This window comes from Mobula birostris, chromosome 12 (genome assembly GCF_030028105.1).
Source record: "Mobula birostris isolate sMobBir1 chromosome 12, sMobBir1.hap1, whole genome shotgun sequence".
Lineage (NCBI taxonomy): Eukaryota > Metazoa > Chordata > Chondrichthyes > Myliobatiformes > Myliobatidae > Mobula > Mobula birostris.
The window spans coordinates 82,150,919-82,171,211 of NC_092381.1; the positions used below are offsets into that span (position 1 = coordinate 82,150,919).

Sequence of the window (20,293 nt, forward strand, 5' to 3'; positions counted from 1 at the left end):
TTGGAAGTTAAAACAGGCTGAGCTCAGTGGTGAGTCCAAACTTCCTCTCTTCATTGATCTCATGAAGCATTTGGTGCAGGCTACATGAAAGACTCATGTTTTTACTATTCCAGACACAACTTCTGAAAACTTGTTTGGGACAGGGAAAGGTAGAGCCCATTCTCACAACACAACATTTTTTAATCTTTCAGTATTCTTTTTTCTCCTTCTCACCAGTCTCAGGTCACATGGGTCTAGTGGAGCAAGAGCAGGGAGCCTTTGCCATTCGGGAGTCTCTGGGACATTATCACACTACTATTGTGGAATGTGTGGTGGGTGTATTGGCTTCCTATCTTGCAACAGTGACCACACTTCCAAAGCTGTTCACTAACTGCGGAGCACTTTGGAACTTGCTGCGTATTCATGGTATTACAGTCTGCACTTTCAGCAGAATCCCAGACTTCCATCCTACCCATCTTTTTCTCACAAATATCTCTCCCAAAGTCTTTCTCTCTCTCCTCAAATTTCATGCAGGCACACAAGTCCTCTGTCTTGTGTTCTACTTCACTCTGGCAATGTAACCTCTGACCATCAGCCTGACATGCCTTTTCTAATTTTGCATTGCCAGTTTGTAGGTTTCCAGAAATAAAATGGCAGAGGCATTTTAAGTTCAGGAAAATTGTAACAACTCCTTTATCGTCAAACACAGAACATTAAGCGCGTTAAAAACCATGTAATTACATCATACCCTTAAAGTGAGCCCCAACTCAATGTCGATGGTTGTGAATAATGCATATGTTTCCACCCATTACATTACCCTGCAAGTTTCCTGCCTTGAACCCGGATAGAGATTTTATAGACTTGAAGAGTATTTAGACATAGGAGAGCTCCTTCAGTCCATCAAGTCGGAGTCAGTCAAAACAAGGCCTCCAGCATGAGGCAGCCAGTCCAGCAGGTCACATTTCTTCAAACGTCATGAGCATTTCAGCCTTTATTGCTCTTCCAGGCAGTGATTTCAAGACCACCCTTAACACACTAGGGAAGAAAATACTTCTCCTCTATTGCTGAAACTATCATAATGTAAGGGGTTTGAGAAGAAATCCTTATAGTCACAAGGAGAATGTGCAAATGCCACACAAATAGCACTGGAGGTCATGACTGAACCCAGGGCTCTGGGGTTTTGAGGCTCCAGCTCTTTTGGTTATGACACTGTGCTGTAGATTTGTAGATTAAATGGATGTTTGTGGGCAAATCTTCCCAATGATTTTCTCTGTCAGGCCAATTTCTACTTCCTACAAGGTCAGGAGAACGAGGGTGTCCCTATGGCCCTCTAGAGCAATCTGTACTCTCAGGAGTAGTGACACAGAATACCTTGGCATTCATGTTATAAGTGAAAACATTTTTGATCTATCATTATGTCGGTTATCCACTGAAAGCAAGAAGACAAAAAAAAAAACCAGTAAGGGGTTCCTAACAAAAAAATGAGTTTATTTTATAAAAAGCAAAAAGGGTTTATTTCCAAAATGAAAGTGCAGCTAATCCTGTGATTGCTCAGAAGTACAGTACAACTAAACATGTTTAAGAGATGCATACTGTGGTAGGGAACCAATTATTCAACTGTGGGACATCTCATACTGCAAAGCTTTTATCTACAACCAAATCTAGCCTCTTCACCATTGAGGGCTTCTGCAAAAGATGATGCCTCAAGAAGATGGCATCCATCATTAAGGTCCCTTACCAATCAGGATAAACCCTCGTCTCAGTACAGCTATCAGGGAGCAGGCACATGAGCCTGAGGATGCACACTCAACATCTTAGGAACAGCCATTAGGATTCTGAACAGTCTCTTTTTGCACCATTTATTGATACATCTCTTATTGTAACTCGTAGTAATTTTTAAGGTTAATGGATGCTTGTGGGTAAAAAAAGTAATTTTTTAAATTACACATAATAATTTTTAATTTTCAGGTTTGTGGATCATTGGGATCTCTTCTGGGGGAGGCATGACACGTTCAAAAGTGATGAGTTGCACCTGAACCCAAGGGCTACCAATAGCCTCACGGGCAGGTTTGTTAGAGCAGTTGGAGAGAGTTTAAACTAATTTGGTAGGGGTGGGTGTGGAAACCAGAGTGAAGGGACTCTGGATAGGATAGATGGTAAAAGAGCAAAGATAGTGTGCAGTCAGATTGTCAGGAGGGGCAGGCAGAAGATAGGACATACAGTAATTGCAGTAATTAGGTTGGAAATGGATTCCAAGAGAGTGAACTAGTTGAATGCCTATGGGATGGCTTTTCAGAGCAGTTTGTTGTTGAACCTACTAGGGGATCAGCTATACTGGATTGGGTGTTATGTAATAGAAACATAGAAACATAGAAAATAGGTGCAGGAGTAGGCCATTCAGCCCTTCGAGCCTGCACCGCCATTTATTATGATCATGGCTGATCATCCAACTCAGAACCCCGCCCCAGCCTTCCCTCCATACCCCCTGACCCCCGTAGCCACAAGGGCCATATCTAACTCCCTCTTAAATATAGCCAATGAACTGGCCTCAACTGCTTCCTGTGGCAGAGAATTCCACAGATTCACCACTCTCTGTGTGAAGAAGTTTTTCCTAATCTCGGTCCTAAAAGGCTTCCCCTCTATCCTCAAACTGTGGCCCCTCGTTCTGGACTTCTCCAACATCGGGAACAATCTTCCTGCATCTAGCCTGTCCAATCCCTTTAAGATCTTATACATTTCAATCAGATCCCCCCTCAATCTTCTAAATTCCAACGAGTACAAGCCCAGTTCATCCAGTCTTTCTTCATATGAAAGTCCTGCCATCCCAGGAATCAATCTGGTGAACCTTCTTTGTACTCCCTCTATAGCAAGGATGCCTTTCCTCAGATTAGGGGACCAAAACTGCACACAATACTCCAGGTGTGGTCTCACCAAGGCCTTGTACAACTGCAGTAGTAGCTCCCTGCTCCTGTACTCGAATCCTCTCGCTATAAATGCCAGCATACCATTCGCCTTTTTCACCGCCTGCCGTACCTGCATGCCCACTTTCAATGACTGGTGTATAATGACACCCAGGTCTCGTTGCACCTCCCCTTTTCCTAATCGGCTACCATTCAGATAATAATCTGTTTTCCTATTTTTGCCACCAAAGTGGATAACTTCACATTTATCCACATTAAATTGCATCTGCCATGAATTTGCCCACTCACCCAACCTATCCAAGTCACCCTTCATCCTCTTAGCATCCTCCTCACAGCTAACACTGCCGCCCAGCTTCGTGTCATCCGCAAACTTGGAGATGCTGCATTTAATTCCCTCATCCAAGTCATTAATATATATTGTAAACAACTGGGGTCCCAGCACTGAGCCTTGCGGTACCCCACTAGTCACCGCCTGCCATTCTGAAAAGGTCCCGTTTATTCCCACTCTTTGCTTCCTGTCTGCTAACCAACTCTCCACCCACACCAATACCTTACCCCCAATACCATGTGCTTTAAGTTTGCACACTAATCTCCTGTGTGGGACCTTGTCAAAAGCCTTCTGAAAATCCAAATATACCACATCCACAGGTTCTCCCCTATCCACTCCACTAGTTACATCCTCAAAGAATTCTATGAGATTCGTCAGGCATGATTTTCCTTTCACAAATCCATGCTGACTTTGTCCGATCATTTCACCGCTTTCCAAATGTGCTGTTATCACATCCTTGATAACTGACTCCAGCAGTTTCCCCACCACCGACGTTAGGATAACCGGTTTATAATTCCCCGGTTTCTCTCTCCCTCCTTTTTTAAAAAGTGGAGTTACATTAGCCACCCTCCAATCCTCAGGAACTAGTCCAGAATCTAACGAGTTTTGAAAAATTATCACTAATGCATCCACTATTTCTTGGGCTACTTCCTTAAGCACCCTGGGATGCAGACCATCTGGCCCTGGGGATTTATCTGCCTTCAATCCCTTCAATTTACCTAACACCACTTCCCTACTAACATGTATTTCGCCCAGTTCCTCCATCTCACTGGACCCTCTGTCCCCTACTATTTCTGGAAGATTATTCATGTCCTCCTTAGTGAAGACAGAACTAAAGTAATTATTCAATTGGTCTGCCATGTCCTTGCTCCCCATAATCAATTCACCTGTTTCTGTCTGCAGGGGAGCTACATTTGTCTTTACCAGTCTTTTCCTTTTTACATATCTATAAAAGCTTTTACAGTCCATTTTTATGTTCCCTGCCAGTTTTCTCTCATAATCTTTTTTCCCCTTCCTAATTAAGCCCTTTGTCCTCCTCTGCTGAACTCTGAATTTCTCCCAGTCCTCAGGTGAGCCACTTTCTCTGGCTAATTTGTATGCTTCTTCTTTGGAATTGATACTATCCCTAATTTCTCTTGTCAGCCACGGGTGCACTACCTTCCTTGATTTATTCTTTTGCCAAACTGGGATAAACAATTGTTGTAGTTCATCCATGCAACCTTTAAATGCTTGCCATTGCATATCCACCGTCAATCCTTTAAGTGTCATTTGCCAGAGGTGATTAGGGAGCTTAAGATGAAAGAACCCTTTGGAGGCAGTGATCACAATATGATTGAGTTCAACTTGAAATTTGACAGGGATAAAGTAAATTCTGATATAGCAGTATCTCAGTGGAGTAAAGGAAATTACAGTGGTATGAGAGAGGAGTTGGCCAAAGTAAATTGGAAGGATATGCTGGCAATGATGACAGCAGAACAGAAATGGCACACGTTTCTGGGAAAATGAGGAAGGTGCAGGATAGATGTATTCTGAAAACAAAGAAATACAGAAATGGCAAAATAGTACAACTGTGGCTGACAAGGGAAGTCAAAGCTAATGTAGTGTTGAGGAAATAGGTAGGTTTCAGAAGGACTTAGACAGATTAGGAGAATGGGCAAGAGAGTTGTAAATAAAATACAATGTTGGATAATGCACAATCATGCACTTTGGTAGTAGAAATAAATATGCAGACTATTTTCTAAATGGGGAGAAAATCTAAAAATCTGAGATGCAAAGCGACTCAGGAGTTCTTGTGCAGAACTCCCTCAAGGTTAACTTGCAGGTAGAGTTGGTGGTGAGGTCGGCAAATGCAATGTTAGCATTCACCTCAAGAGGTCTAGGATACAAGAGGAGGGATGTGATGCTGAGGCTTTATAAAGCACTAGTGAGGCCTCACCTTGATTATTGTGAACAGTTTTGGTCTCATCATCTAAGAAAAGATGTGCTGGCATTGGAGAGAGTCCAGCGGAGACTCACAAGCATGATTCTGGGAATGAAAGGTTTATCATATGAGGAACAATTGATGGCTCTATGTATATACTTGCTGGAATTTAGAAGGATGATGGGGGATCTCATCAAAACTAAATTTTGAACGTCTGAGACAGAGTAGATTTAGGAAGGATGTTTCCCTTGGTGTGGGAGTCTAGGACAAGAGGGCACAGCCTCGGGATGGAAGGGTGTCCATTTAAAATAGAGATGCAGAGAAATTTCTTTAGCCAGAGGATGGTGAACTTGTGGAACTTATTACCACAGACAGTTGTGGAGGCCAGGATGATGAATGTATTTAAGGCAAAGCTTCATAGGTTCTTGATTGGACTCGGCGTAAAAGGTTAAGGGGAGAATGCCGGAGAGTGGGATTGAGGAAGAGAAAAGAGCATCAGCCATTATTAAAGGGCAGAGCAGACTCAATGGGACAAAGGACCTAATTCTGCTCCAATGTCTTATGGTCTTATGGGGATTTTTATGTCTTGCACTGTATCGCTGCTGCAAAACAACAAATTTCATGACATTTGTCAGAGATAATAAACTCAATTCTATCTAACTCAAATAGACATAACCAAATGCAATTTCACATGCTTAAGAATTCAAAGTAAGTCTTTCAAGAATTTTAAATACTCTCAAGTTATATTGCGGAATTCCAGGATTCGGGACCAATGCCAGGCCTCATTTTGGGATGGATGGCGGCCAAAGGTTGAAGGTGAGAGTGATTTAAATTGGTTTTGACCAAGTTTTTGGGAGGGTCCCAGAATCCTGGTTGATGATTAGGGATGGAGTCTTGGAATGTATTGAATTACAGGGCATGGATTCCAAAGCAATTCCCAGGATCAGGAGCAATGACCAGCCATGCATGGGGATAGCCTCCCAGGATCAAATTCATAAGCAAATTGGAGGACTGGATGTCTGGGTGGATGAGAATGTCAAGGGACTGGAGAGTCAGGAAGGCATGGCCTGATTATTCAGAGCATCGATTGTGAAAGGAGTATTCTTGAAGGAGGGGCTCAATGCCATGCAGATGGGGACAGTCAGAAAGATATCTTAGGGATTTTAAAGAACCTAGCCGACAAAGTTTTCAGACCAGATTACCTTCAGAAATATGTTGGGGAACCTTAGATCAAAGTTCAAATGAAATTTATTATCAATGCACATATATGTCACAATATACTAACTTGAGATTTATTTTCTAGCAGACATTCACAGTAGAACAAAGAAATACAATGTAATCAATGAAAGTTAAACACAAAGACTGCTAAGCAAACAATGTGTAAAAGAGACAAGCTATGCTCCTCTACCTCTTTCCCGATGGCAGCAGCAAGAAAAGAGCATGGCCTGGACGGTGGGGGTTGGGGCTTGGGTCCTTGATGACGGATACTGGTTTCTTGTCGTAGCGCTCCTTGGTAGGGCAGGCTTTGCCTGTGATGATCTGAGCTGTATCCTCCACTTCTTGTAGACTTTTCCATTCTTAGGCATTGGCGTTTCCATACCAGATTGTTATGCAACATGTCAGGATACTCTCTACTGTACTTCTATAGAAGTTTGTCAAAGTTTCAGATGACATGCCAAATCTACACAAACTTCTAAGAAAATAGAGATACTGTTTGTAATGGCTCTTAAGTGCTGGTCCCAGGACAGATCCTATGTTATGATAACACACAGAAGTGTGAAATTACTTATCTTCTCCCCTTCTGATCCTCTAATGAGAACTGACTCATTGATGAGGTTTCTTCCTCTTGGGTTGCCTCAGCTGCGACAACAAGGTTCAGTTCAGGACAACTGAGTTTCCCTGTACTGTTCGAAAAGGATCATTGTGTGGCGAAGAGTAACAGCCAGGTAGCCTTGGAAACATGAGACACTGCAGATGTTGGAATCTGGAGCAACAAACAATCTGCTGGAGGAACTCAATGTATCTGTGTGAGGAGGTACCCTGAAGAAGTCGAATCAGTATGAACTGAGACAAAGCAACAGAATGTCGGTGCCCCTTTTCACTCTGAAATAAGTTCTTTTTCATTTACAGTGAAATGAAGAAAAAAAGAAACATTCCGATTGAATTTCTGATGTAATTTGCATAACTAAAAGCAGATTGCAAAACTGAAAGCAGATTGTTTCCCATCAATATATCCTGGGAGAAGAAGACAGAAACTTTCTGTGATATTTCCAAAGACTACCCAATTAAAAAATAGAGATACAATGGTGCCCTGCAGTGTCACTTCCTGCTTCTGGGAGTTGCTATGGTTTCTCTTTTGGACAAGTTATAACAGAAAGAAGACCTCCTGCATGACTTCAGGGCTGACAGAACTTTTCATTCAGTCCTTGTTGTCAGTAATATGTAGTGTCCCTTGAGCCAGTAGAAATAAATCTAAACTGCTGCAATTGGTTATAGTCAGTGCTTCTAATTGAAACAGCCTGTGCTTCTCAGGGAATTCTGGGATCCCTGGCTGACTCCCAAGAATGCCCAGAATGTTAGTTTTTTTTGTAGGCATCTTACATCAGCTTCGTTCATGACAGAGAAATCAGGGAATTCTAAGAAACTTCAGACCAAGAGCAGACTGGTGAAGATACACAGACAAAGAAAGACATATCTATATATTATCTAGGCACTTGTGTTGAGGGAAGTGTTCTTCTTCATAAAGGTATGGTTTTTTTTTGTAAATCCTTTGTGACAGCTCTCTACTGGACCGCCAGTATTTTGCTTAAACTTGGCAATTTTATTATTTTTAAAATAAGCATGTTTCAATAAAGCATGGCTCTTTAAGAGCAAACAAAAATAAGAGCAAACTTTTAAAAATATAATCCTAATTGCAGAGAGGCATTGGTATTAAAAACCGATGTGATGTGGGAAAAAATTTGAGGTAAAGTACAACTTTTTTGCTGTTTGCATGGCAGGCATAATCAAACGATCGCCAGCAGCAGGAGCAGCTCTGGAGTTTGCACTGTAGCCAGCTGCAAGTTTTCCATGCTACTACTTTCAATGACCAAGTGGGAAACTCCAAAGTTAACATTGTATTATCTAGTCACAAACTCTTAGCACTCCTTCTCCGTTTGCCTTATTGTGTTTACAAGATTCTTCGGTATTGGATTTGTAGCTGCTTCTGATATGTATTCTGTTAATAGGATTTTCACGAATGTAGAATTTGTTTCACTAGTGCCTTGATATGATCTCTCACCATAATTTTACTGTGTGATCAATTCCATCTTGCTTTAGGTTTGGGTCAGTTTTGCCACATGTACGTGCAGAAAGGTTCCAACGTATGGTTTATTTTTTATTAATGAGATACTGCGCAGGACAGGCCCCTCAAGCCCTGCCACCAGCAACCCCCAGTTTAACCCTTGCCTAATCACAGGTGAATTTACAATGACCATTTAACCTACCAACCAGTACATCTTTGGACTGTGAGAGGAAGCCCACACAGTCTCAGGGAGAACGTACAAACTCCTTACAGACAGTGGTGGGAATTGAACCCAGGTCACTGGTACTGTAAAGCGCTGTGCTAACCACTACATTGCCATGCCGATTACAGCCTTCAATATACAATCTAGGAACGAACCTCAGGGTTGTATGCCAAATAAATGCTTTCGTAATAAATGCACTTTGACTTTAACTTTGATCTGCACGTGGGGTGCTGACAACTCCGTGATGATGGAGCCCACTTGCTAGGCAGGTGGCTGATGAATCCTGAAATCCACTCACTCTGCAGTTACTGGCTTAGGCCAATGTTATCTATGGGGGAACTGGAAGCCAACAGATTCCTTCTCTGCCTTCATCTATTGCATTAATCTTTTCAGAAATCTTTATTTGGCTAGAAAGTATAAAACAATGCGACACACTGAATCACAAAGGATACATTTGGAATTATAACAAGTTGCTAGGGAAAAAAGGAAGAGCTTATCAATTAATTATTAAAAATGTATTTGATGTGAAAACTTAACTCACGGAGTATCTGACTTGTCATTACTGAACTCCTTTGTATTCAAAGATCCGTGTCAGTCAAAAGCAGTAAGTAAGGAAAGCTGCTAACACTAACTCCGTCCTTGTGCAGTGGTAAAAGCAAAGGCTCCCTGATTCAGATTCCAATTCCTCGATTTACCACATATACATTGAAACACAGTGCATGTATGGTTGACACTAACAACCAAGGCGACCTAAGGATGTGCTGGGAGCAGCCCACACGTGTTGCCAGACATTCTGCTGCCAACATAGTATGCCCACAATATTTAGCAGCACAGCACAAGCAACAACACCAACTACAGCAAAACCGGCCCCTATCCTACCCACCCACTCTTGCACACAGACAGGACTTCAATGCCAGGACTCAGTTCAAACCTGACCTTAGACACTATGTGTTGGAGTTAGCACCATGTAGGATTTCTCCCATGTCTAAACCGTGTGCTTCCAGATTAACTGCCCTTCCTGTGGGAGGGTGACAGGAGAATCAAAGGTAGTTGATAGGCATGTAAGAAAGAACAGGTGGGGGGGGGAACGGGAGGAATGGGACTGATCAGCATACCCAGAGAACTGCAATAGAGTTATATTTCCTTAAGACTTCCTTCTACAGCTCAAGGAAATATGAGAAACATATGGCCATTTTTCCTGCATAGGACTGTGTTCAGGTTTTAATAATAGTAAATGAATAGTGGGTGAGCAGATGTTTGTGTATCAAAATTAATCTTGGCTCTTCATCCTACAGGGCTAGTTTATTCCCATTTCCCTCTCCTAGCCATTCCACTTGAGTCAAGAAGACAATTATTACCATTAACTTGTTTGTCAGAGACCGCTGTTGTATTACTCCTTACCCAGAGAGTTAACAGGCTCATTGCGCTTACAGAAGAACGTGGGCTACATGATTTGTGCAATTGCTCTGAGAGCCAAAAGTAACTCAGTGGGCTCAATGGCCTCCTTTACTGTCACAAGCAAATATGAAATATGAAATTATACTTACTGTCTGTCAGTTACTGGAGAATATATCATGTTGAATTGGTTCCATATACCATAGTCTTTACTTTCTAGCAAGAGAGACAAACATGCCCTCCATCTCAGAGAAGAGTTTGAGTAAGGTTTGGTTTGTTTACTTACAGTTTTGAAACGGAGACAATTGTTCTTGATTTTGGAAGGCAGAGGAAGATTTACGTGAGCCATAGAAAGGGTTGCTTCAGCGCTGCTGGCAAAAAAGCATGGCATGCAATAGAGGGAATTGGACAAGGAGCTTTACATAGAGAGGAGGGGCTATAACACCGTGACTGGGAAGACATGTCGAACGGGCCACAACTTGTACTACATGCAGCTTGGCTACAGAGCAAATAGTCATTTTAAAGTTAGAAATTACACAAAGATAGCTTCTGCCCATTACCAAATGCTTTCTTCACAAAGTGTACGCCATCAATCCCTTTTTTTATTATTTTACAAATAAAGTTTATACATTACTAAAATATAAGAAGAATGTCATTACTTTAGAAATGTAAAAATAAATGATTTAATATATTACAGAAATAGTCATTTGCGGCTTATACATTTAGAAATTAAATCCCCATCTCCTCATTTTAAAAAGATGACATTAAAAATAAGAACTTTAGATTTATCTAATTATGTGAATAAATATTCATAGAAAATACATTTATTATAATGTTTTTAATTTCAGAGTTTAACACTTTGAAATTATTTGACTAGAATGCATTATAAAATCTAATGTCATAGTTGTAAGCTACCAATTACAGTCTTCACTTAGCTATCCAGAATCGCTCTACTGAACCATCGTAGGCTGAAGGATCTGTTGCTGTGCTGTACTCTTCTAATGTTTGGACACAATTGGAATAATTGGCAAGGTTTTTGTTAATCATTGTGAAAATATAAATCCATATGCTTACAGTTCCAAAACTGATGTATTTGATAGATTGGTAGGGATTATCAGTGGATAGGTTATATTAAAAGCAGTAAATTGAAAGTGTGGGAAAGGAAATTAAATGGTTGGAATAAGCTAACAGCTTTAGCTCCTTGGCAGTATTTGTTGTTGTTTCCAGAGTGTGTCCAGTCTGTTGGCCTTCGGTTGCATTATGCCAGGGATGCCATACACAAATGAAGTTTTACAATGTTACTAAAAGATGAGAAGAAAGTCATTGTTTTAGAGACATGAAGGGTGACAGATTTATTTGAAGAGTAAGTTGAGTCTCCTAATGCCCTGACCTGACCAATACTTAGCCTGCAGCTAGCATTTAGAATTTATTTAATTGCTGATTGTAAGATCTTTCTGCATGAAAACTGGTTGCATTATTTCACTGCAACAGTATCAATACTTTAAGTGTGTTTCATTGATTGTAAAGTACTTTGGGACATTCTTGAAAGCTCTGGGGCAAAATGCCAGTTATTTTCTTCAGCTGCATTTGTGAATTTTCAATCAATTCACTTCAATACAAATCATTTTAATATCTTCAATGTGTTATATAAATGCAAATTGTAAATGTATTCAAATTTAGAAAATTATTGTTGTGTTTTAAGTATATAAATCTGATTTGTGTCCCTTACTTGTGACTAGATATAGGATTTGCTGATTTTCCATCTCATTCCCCCATATGAGAATTGCCATGGTGTATCAGAGACTGGAAGTTCAACTGGTCAGAGCATCAGGAGAGTCAGCTTACTCTTCAAATAAACCTGTGACCCTTCATGTCTACCTGTGTACGATATCCCTGGCACAGTGCAACTAAAGCCAACAGACTGGCAACACTCTGGGCACAGCAACAAATACTACCAAGGAGCCAAAGCCGTTAGCTTATCCAACCATTCAATTTCCTTTCCCACTCTTTCAATTTTTGTTTTTAGGCATCTGTTAGTCTTGAGAGACCATTGATCTGTGCCTGGAAAGTCTTCACTCTCCAGGGCACAGGCCTGGGCAAGGTTGTATGGAAGACCGGCAGTTGCCCATGCTGCAAGTCTCCCCTCTCCATGACACCAATGTTGTCCAAGGGAAGGGCAAGGTCTGATACAGCTTGGCACCAGTGTCGTCGCAGAGCACTGTGTGGTTAAGTGCCTTGCTCAAGGACACAACACGTTGCCTCAGCTGGGGCTCGAAACCACGATCTTCAGATGGTTAGTTGAATGCCTTAACCACTTGGCCATGTGCCCACATTTCAATTTACTGTTTTTAAAGTAACCTATCCATCATTAGTCCCCACTAATCCATCAAACAATTTCAACTGTTTTGCAACTGTAAGCATATGCAATTGTACTCTCATAATGATTAACAAGAATCTTGCCAATTATTCCATAGAATAGTACAGCATAGCATCAGACCCTTCTTGCCCCATCCTCCTGCCACCATACCAGGGATAGGCTTCCTCACCTACCACCCCACCAGCTTTCACATCCAGCACATAATTCTCCGGAATCTCCAATAGGATCTCACAACCAAGCACATCTTTCTCTCCCCTCCCCCCCACCACTTTCTGCTTTCCTTAGGGATCGCTCCCTACACAACTCCCTTGTCCATTTGTCCCTCCCCACTGATCTCCCTCCTGGCACTTATCCTTGCAAGCAGAACAAGTGCTACACTTCCTCCCTCACTACCATTCAGGGCCCCAAACAGTCCTTCCAGGTGAGGCGACACTTCACCTGTGAGTCTGTTGGAGTCATATACGCTGTCCGGTGCTCCCGATGTGGCCTCCTACATATCGGTGAGACCCGATGTAGAGTGGGAGACCGTTTCAGCGAACACCTATGCTCTGCCCACCAGAAGAAGCAGGACCTCCCAGTGGCCACCCATTTTAATTCCACTTCGCATTCCCATTCCAATATGTCAATCCAAGGCCTCCTCTACTGCTGCAATGATGCCCACTCAGGTTGGAGGAACAACACCTTATACTCTGTCTGAGTAGCCTCCAACCTGATGGCATGAACATCAATTTCTCAAGGTTCCAGTAATGCTCCCTTCTTCACCAGTTCCCATCCCCTTTTTCCTCTCATTTTATCTCCTTGGCTGCCCATCGCCTCCTGCTGCTGCTCTTCCCCTCTTTCTTCCATGGCCTTCTATCCTCACCTATCAAATCCACCTTCTCAGCCCTGTATCTCTTTCACCAATTTCCCAACTCTTTACTTCACCCTGCCCCCTCCCATTTCACCTATCACCTTGTGTTCTCCCTCACCTCCTCCACCTTTTAAAACTACTCCTCATCTTCTTTTCTCCAGTCCTGCCGAAGGGTCTCGGCCTGAAATGTCGACTGTACTTTGTTCCATCCATGCTGCCTGGCCTGCTGAGTTCCTCCAGCATTTTGTGTGTGTGGCTTGGATTTCCAGCATCCCTTGTTGTGGAAGGAGAGAAGTTATGGGTTGAGGCAAGCACCCTCCACCGCTTAACAGGCATTGCAATCTCATACCATTGTCATATGAATTAAGGTTACACAGATGAAATATCATCTATCTCAAAGAACTGTGTGTAATTTTTCACAAATCTATTTATAACGAGAGAGAAAGAACTTGTTTTGTCCCCTTGCATCATGGGTGACTCTATGGTTAAAATAGGCAATGAAATTAATTCTAGGAAGATTGCCAGGTGCAAGAATAAATCAACATACTGGTTGAGAGGTATGTGGCAACTGGAATTCAATCCGGATGCAGATGGGGAGATCAAACAAGGCAAGGCAAGGACAATGAATGATTGGACATAATAAGATGCATCGGGGAATAGAAGGATCTTGGAATAGGTATCTGCAGATCCTTGAAGACAATAGCTAGAAAAACTTGTTCTGAGGCAAAAAAAAGAATGTTACCCTTATTCATCCACCACAAGAGCATGAAATAGAACTATAAAAAACAGTAGATGGCTTAGACAACTGTGTGAATTCTAGTCACCACGCTACAGGGTAGATGTCATAATACTGTGGAAAACTATTTTCAAATTAAATGATAATTTTGTAGTAAGGAGTGTTTCTTTGGCTGGGGTTGTTTTCTCATAACCAAAGGCTACAGAGAGGAAATTTGACTGAAATGCAGAAGCCTCAAATAGATGAACAGGAAGGAGAAATTTCATAGAATCATATTTCCCCTGACTAAGAGAGCAGTAACCCAGGAATTTAAATTTAATTTCAGATATAAATTGGAGAAGAAACAGAGGGAAGTTGAATAGTTAAAAGCAGTCTGTGTGGTAGGGATCTGGAAAAAGATGTCAGAGATATAAACAGTAAAGTTATCTGGAAGAGCTCTTGAAGCACAATCTATGGATCGGAACTGGGAAATGAGGTTAAGTTGCATAGATCCTTTCTAACAAGGACAAATTAAGCAGGCTGTGACCTTTTCTGTAAATGTCAATACTTCAAGGAATTTTACTGGTAACAAAACACTTTTAGAATGGTGCAATTGTTATTGTCTAAACAAAATCAAGATCCCACAAATAGTAGCTGGACAGACAGTCAAATAATCAGCAACTGGGTAGCTTGAGGAAAGAAACTAAATCCTGAAGAAGGATGTCTGCCTGAAATGTTGACTTTTTATTCATTTCAATAGATGCTGTCAGACCTGCTGAGTTCCTCCAGCATTGTGTGTGTGAGATGTTTATAGAAGAAAGTAAGAGTTTTTTTTATCAAAGGAAATTATAGAATTGTTTACATGGATGTGAATTAAAGAGGCAGATCATTGATTTACTATCTCACAGTAAAGACAGCTCCTCCAACGATAGAACACCCTGACAACACTATTTTGAGAAACTAAACTGTTTATGTAAAATGTTGGATTTAACTTTATGATTTCCAGTTTGCTTACAAGACTGCACCGACCAAACTTTTACATTTAGGGAAGACTCATGTACTGCAAGCTGTAAACAATTAAAAGGAGATAGGTCTGTGGTAGTTCCACCTTGCATCCAGTTTACGGGAGTTTTAACAAAGAAACTGCTGAAAATGTGACAAAGAACTGACATTCTTTAAAGGCCAGATTTGAGACACACAAAGATCATTCAATCCCTGTTACTTTTGGCTGGCAAGTAAATAAATGGAAAATTGTCAGCAAATATTTAGCTAACCAGTTATTTTTTCTTCTGTGGTTTAAACTAATTACATGATCTCTATTTCTTTTAAGAATTTTTAACTAAATATTTTGGAAGAAGTGGCAAAAATATTTTTAGCTTGTGAAGGCATGGTTGGAAATTGGCTTGCAGATGAAAATTAAAAGATTTAAAACAAAGTCATGAAGGTTCCAACGTCCTGTCAAAATTGGTGCTTTATTCTTTTTCATTCTTAAAAATTCAATGAGATTATTTGAAGAGTAGCGCACCATGTCAAGGAACGTGTGCTGTTTGAAGCAATTGATATAATTTCATACATCACTAAATCTGCAAATTGTTGCACTAACTCATGATGCAGAAGTGTAACTGTTCTGCTTATTGAGTGACATTCCAAACTCACAACAGTTCTTTTCACAGATCGAGGAAAGATTCATTCTACTTCCAATCATGGGGTTGTGAAAAAAAATCAGAAAGATGATAGAAAATAAGTATATTTGGTTTATGCAATTATCAGCAAGTATTCTCTTAACATAGCTATTTAAAGATCAGTTATTCTCCCTTTTCTTGAAATACACAATATTGTGTCAGTATGGAACTTCAGTCACTTACTTATGGATAACACATCAAAGAATGTGGAATGCTCTGCCTCAGAAGGCAGTGGAGGCCTATTCCCTGGATTCTTTCAAGAAAGAGTTAGATAGGGCTCTTAAAGATAGCAGAATAAAGGGATATGAGGAGAAGGCAGGAAAAGGGTACTGATTGTGGATGATCAGCCATGATCACAGTGAATGGCGGTGCTGGCTCAAAGGGCTGAATGGCCTACTCCTGCACCTATTATCTATTGTCTATTGTCTAAAGCTCCATTTAGTGTGGAGTCTGTCAAATTAATCTTTTCCTTTTTTTCTCCTGATTATGTTTAATTTAGTTGTCATTTAAACATGCACTCATTGTTCACGGGAATAGACTTCCTTACACCACGTGGCTGTTTTCTCTTGGGTTAGCCTCTGACTTGTTCCAGTATACAATCCATGCTATATATTTAATCTGATCCTTGGCTATTACTGAGTGTTACTTATCAATGCCAGATTCTTCATTTTCCCACTTCCCTCGCTGCAGGTCACATCTATAATTATCCTGTACTAAAGGTTATGTTACGGTGTTATCTGCTGAGTGTTCTGGTTTCTTGGCAATAAATTCATGAAATTGTTCTGCAGTAGTATTAAAATAAGATAGGTGAAATGCGAGCAGCAAACAATGCAAGCTGTCTCTGCTTCCTCCTGTTCACCTTTTGAAACAAAATACCACATACATGAGGCATTAGGTAATGTAGATTGATAAATATCATAAAGAATTTCATTGCTCAACTGGGAAGGACAAACGCAGTGTGTTTGCTTGGAAGTAATTATAATGTGTAACTTTAACATTATGTCACCTCTAAAAGTTGTAACTGTCACCACGTGTCTATGTACAGAACATGAAAAAATCTTTTTAAAGTATATTTTTCTCATTCTGTTCATTGTGGAAGTGTCCACATTTTCACATCAGTCTTTCATTTCGGAACTGCATGGACTGTATGTTAGCAACTGGATTCAGACTTTGGAAACTTCGTTAAAATCATAATTTTGACCAAATCCTCTCGTCAACTCTCTTAAGTTTTGCACTGTATCTTAAGTATAACATAACTTTCAAAGTGCATTTTAAAAGTAAGCAATTTATTTACCCATGCTGTAACTCATTATATGTTAAAGACTGCCTGGGTAGATAAAGTGTGAGGCATTATAGTTACTCCATGGGTCAGTAATGAACAGATGCAGCACAAGATAGGGAAGAAAATTCACAAAGCAGACTGTTAGTAAAAGATAGAGCATTAAAAATACAGTATTTTGAACTTGACAATGATTGAATTTTCAAGTTGAGGCTGTGGAGGACCAAAATTCAAATCTCATTCTGAATGCCACTACATTCTAACGAACTGTTGTAGAAATATAAATGTGTTCATGATGCATATTAATATCACAGCTTCAGTTAGGAAGTGCTATGTTGAGCCAAGGCATTGCTTTCACAAGACTGTTTCATTTGATATTATTTCATGAGGGAAAAGCTTGGAGAGAAATGGATAATGGCCTCTCTTGGCCACAGAAATGTATGCGGAGACTGCACTATCAGACAGCAACACTCCTGTGGGTAATTTCTCGAGTGGGTGAGGAATGACCACTGCTGTTAGCTATGAGCACAAACTATCTAGATTTCTAAATCTGTTTTCTTGTATTTAATTGCAAATAGAATGCTTCTTTATTACTTGCCTGATATTCTTAATATTTTTGTGCTCTTGTAATAAATTCCAGGTCTGAACTTTCTCACTGGGAGGCGTACAGGTAATTCTCATGTGAATTCCACTTTTCACTTAATTGAAAAAAGACAGCCCTTAAGAATGCTGGCTTTAGTTGGACAGATGAAATATTTATCGACTAGCCAATTAAAGCAAAATCAAATCAAAAACATTGCATTAGCTGGAAGTCTAAAATAAAAACAGAAAATGCTTGAGACACTTCACGAGTCAGGCTACCTTTATGGGAAAAAAGAAACAAAGTTAACACCTCAGGTCAAAGACCGTGCATCACAACTGTGAAAGAGAGACAACAAGTTAGTTTTAAATTATAGAGAGGGTGAGCAAGGGATGGACAGAGAAAAAGGAATATCTGTGATAAAGTGAGGTCTTTGGGATAAAATGTACATTAAGTTGTTTGATTTTTTTGGTTCGTATGGGAAATGAGAGAAACAAGGAAACTTAAACAAATGAAAATAAAAGCTGTGGTATGAAGCAATTAGAAAAACAAACAAATGTAAATGTGGCAAAATCCAGAGTTGACAGTTCATGGTGTTATAGAGAAATACAGCACTGAACCAGGCCATTTTGACCACTAAATCCAGGCTGGAGAATAAGCATTTTTTTTTTGCATTAATCCTGCACAAGTCCCTATTTTAATCTCCCAGAAACTCTCACCAGATTTTACCACTCACTTACAAGTGAAGGACAATTTATAGCATCCAATTAACCTATTGAACCAATCACAAACGAGAAAATCTGCAGACACTGGAAATCCAAGCAGGGCTGATCAAGGGTTTCAGCCCAAAACGTCGACTGTACTCTTTTCCATAGTTGCTGCCTGATCTGCTGAGTTCCTCCAGCATTTTGTGTGTGAACCTATTGACTACATGTCTTTGGAATGTGGGAGGGAGCCCAAAAAACCACAGGGTGGATATGTAAACTGCACACAGACAGCAAAAGGGGTCAGGATTGAACCTGTATGGCTGAAACAGTGAGGGAGCAGCTCTATCGCTGATGAACCACTATCCTAAGTCAGCATTGACTTAGAGAAATCATTCAGGGAATAGCTGGCCACATTGCAGACCTCCTGCGTTGTGGCATCCATCATGAAGGATCCCCAATACCCAGGACGCACCCTCATCTCATTGCTACCATCAAGGAGGTACAAAAACCTGAAAAGATACACCCAATGATTCAGGAACAGCTTCTTCCCCTTTGCCAACAGATTTCTGAATGGAAAATGAACCCACGAACACTCTCTCACTTTCTTTTCTTTTTTGGCTTTCTTTTTGAACTACCTATATAATTTAACTTTTATGTAGTATATATTTATTATTGTAATTCATAGGTTTGCTTTTATTATTATGTATTACAATGTACTGCTGCCACAAAAAAACAAATTTCACTACATATGCCAGTGATATTAAACCTGATTCTGATTCAACAGGGTAATCTTTGAGCTTTCTGTTTGCCAATTTGATCTATCTGTGGTCCCTTGTACTGTTACAGTGAGTTCCAACATTAGCTTGAGGTACAGCGCTTCGTCTTCTGGCTGAGCATATTTTAACCATCTGGACCTTGTATCATCCTCAAATGACCTGCTTTCTCTTTCAGTTTTGCAACAGATTTTTCATCTGTAATACAGGCTCATTTTCTCTCTCGTCACCAGCATTGTGTGTGCTTAGGGACATTTTCTATAGCTCAATATTTTGCAATGTTTACGTTCCCGTGATTGAGTTCTCCATGCCCCCCCATCCCATCTCCCCCACTTCCCATCTCCCCCCCATCCCTTCTCCCCCCTTCCCCATCCACCCTTCCTGACATCCCCTTTTCCTGCCCCCCCATTTCTTGCCCCTCCTTTCCTGTAGTCCCTTCTTGGCCCCCACTTCCTGTCCCATCTTCCCCCCCATACCTCTGTGCCCATCCCCCATCCCCTTCTACCACTTTCCTCCTCATATCTATCAACCAGATGACTTCATCTACACATTAACCCCACTGCAATTCTAGCCTCACCTTCTATGAAGTACTCTCTCAACACTTCTTCCACTCTTTTCTCAAATTAAAACAAACTTGCTTCTTCTCTTTAACATTCTGATGAAGGGTTTTCAACCTGAAATGTCAACTCTTTCTCTTTCCACAAATAATACTGACCTGCAGAAATGAAACATCGGCAGAAATAGATCCTAAAGTAAGGGACTAAAATTCTCTTTAGGAAGAGTTTAAAACAAAGATTTTGAAAGCAAGTTAGAGTGCTAGCCATTCCATTATGATTCTGTTCCACCAAAACTGCCCTTTAGTTTCTATTAGGAATCAACCACAGTCCAAACCTTCAGACCCAAGGATTATGTTTGGTCATTTCTGAGGCAATGGTGGAAAATTCACCCATCATAATAAGTATAGCTGCCATTAGCTCCCGTGAAATGTCTAATTATTTACTAGAGGAATGTAACCAATCCCATTACCTTCCCTGAGAAGGCCAATGAGTCAATTGGGAGACTAACCATGTGGTTGCAACAATAGGTTCTTCTCTCCAGCATTCCAGTTGGTGTGAGAACAACTGATGTATCCTTACAGATACAATTATTCCATTCCTGCTGTCGTGTCATCTCAATTTTCATTTCAAAATTAGCAATGTCACCAAAATTGATATTGTGCTCTCATGCTCATTATCACAATTCTAAACCTTTGTTTTTGGAGTATACCATCATCATTATGT

At 40.5% G+C, this 20,293-nt stretch overlaps 1 protein-coding gene across 2 annotated transcripts in view; it reads left to right on the forward strand.

Moving 5' to 3' along the window:
• Positions 1-7,664: 7,664 nt before the first annotated feature.
• The window catches only part of ddr2a (discoidin domain receptor tyrosine kinase 2a), a 154,096-nt gene continuing 141,467 nt past the window's right edge, over positions 7,665-20,293 (forward strand). For both annotated transcript variants that reach the window (XM_072274220.1, XM_072274219.1), the window contains exon 1: positions 7,665-7,895. The gene's annotated coding sequence lies outside the window, so the exon portion shown is untranslated. The remainder of the gene's footprint in view (positions 7,896-20,293) is intronic.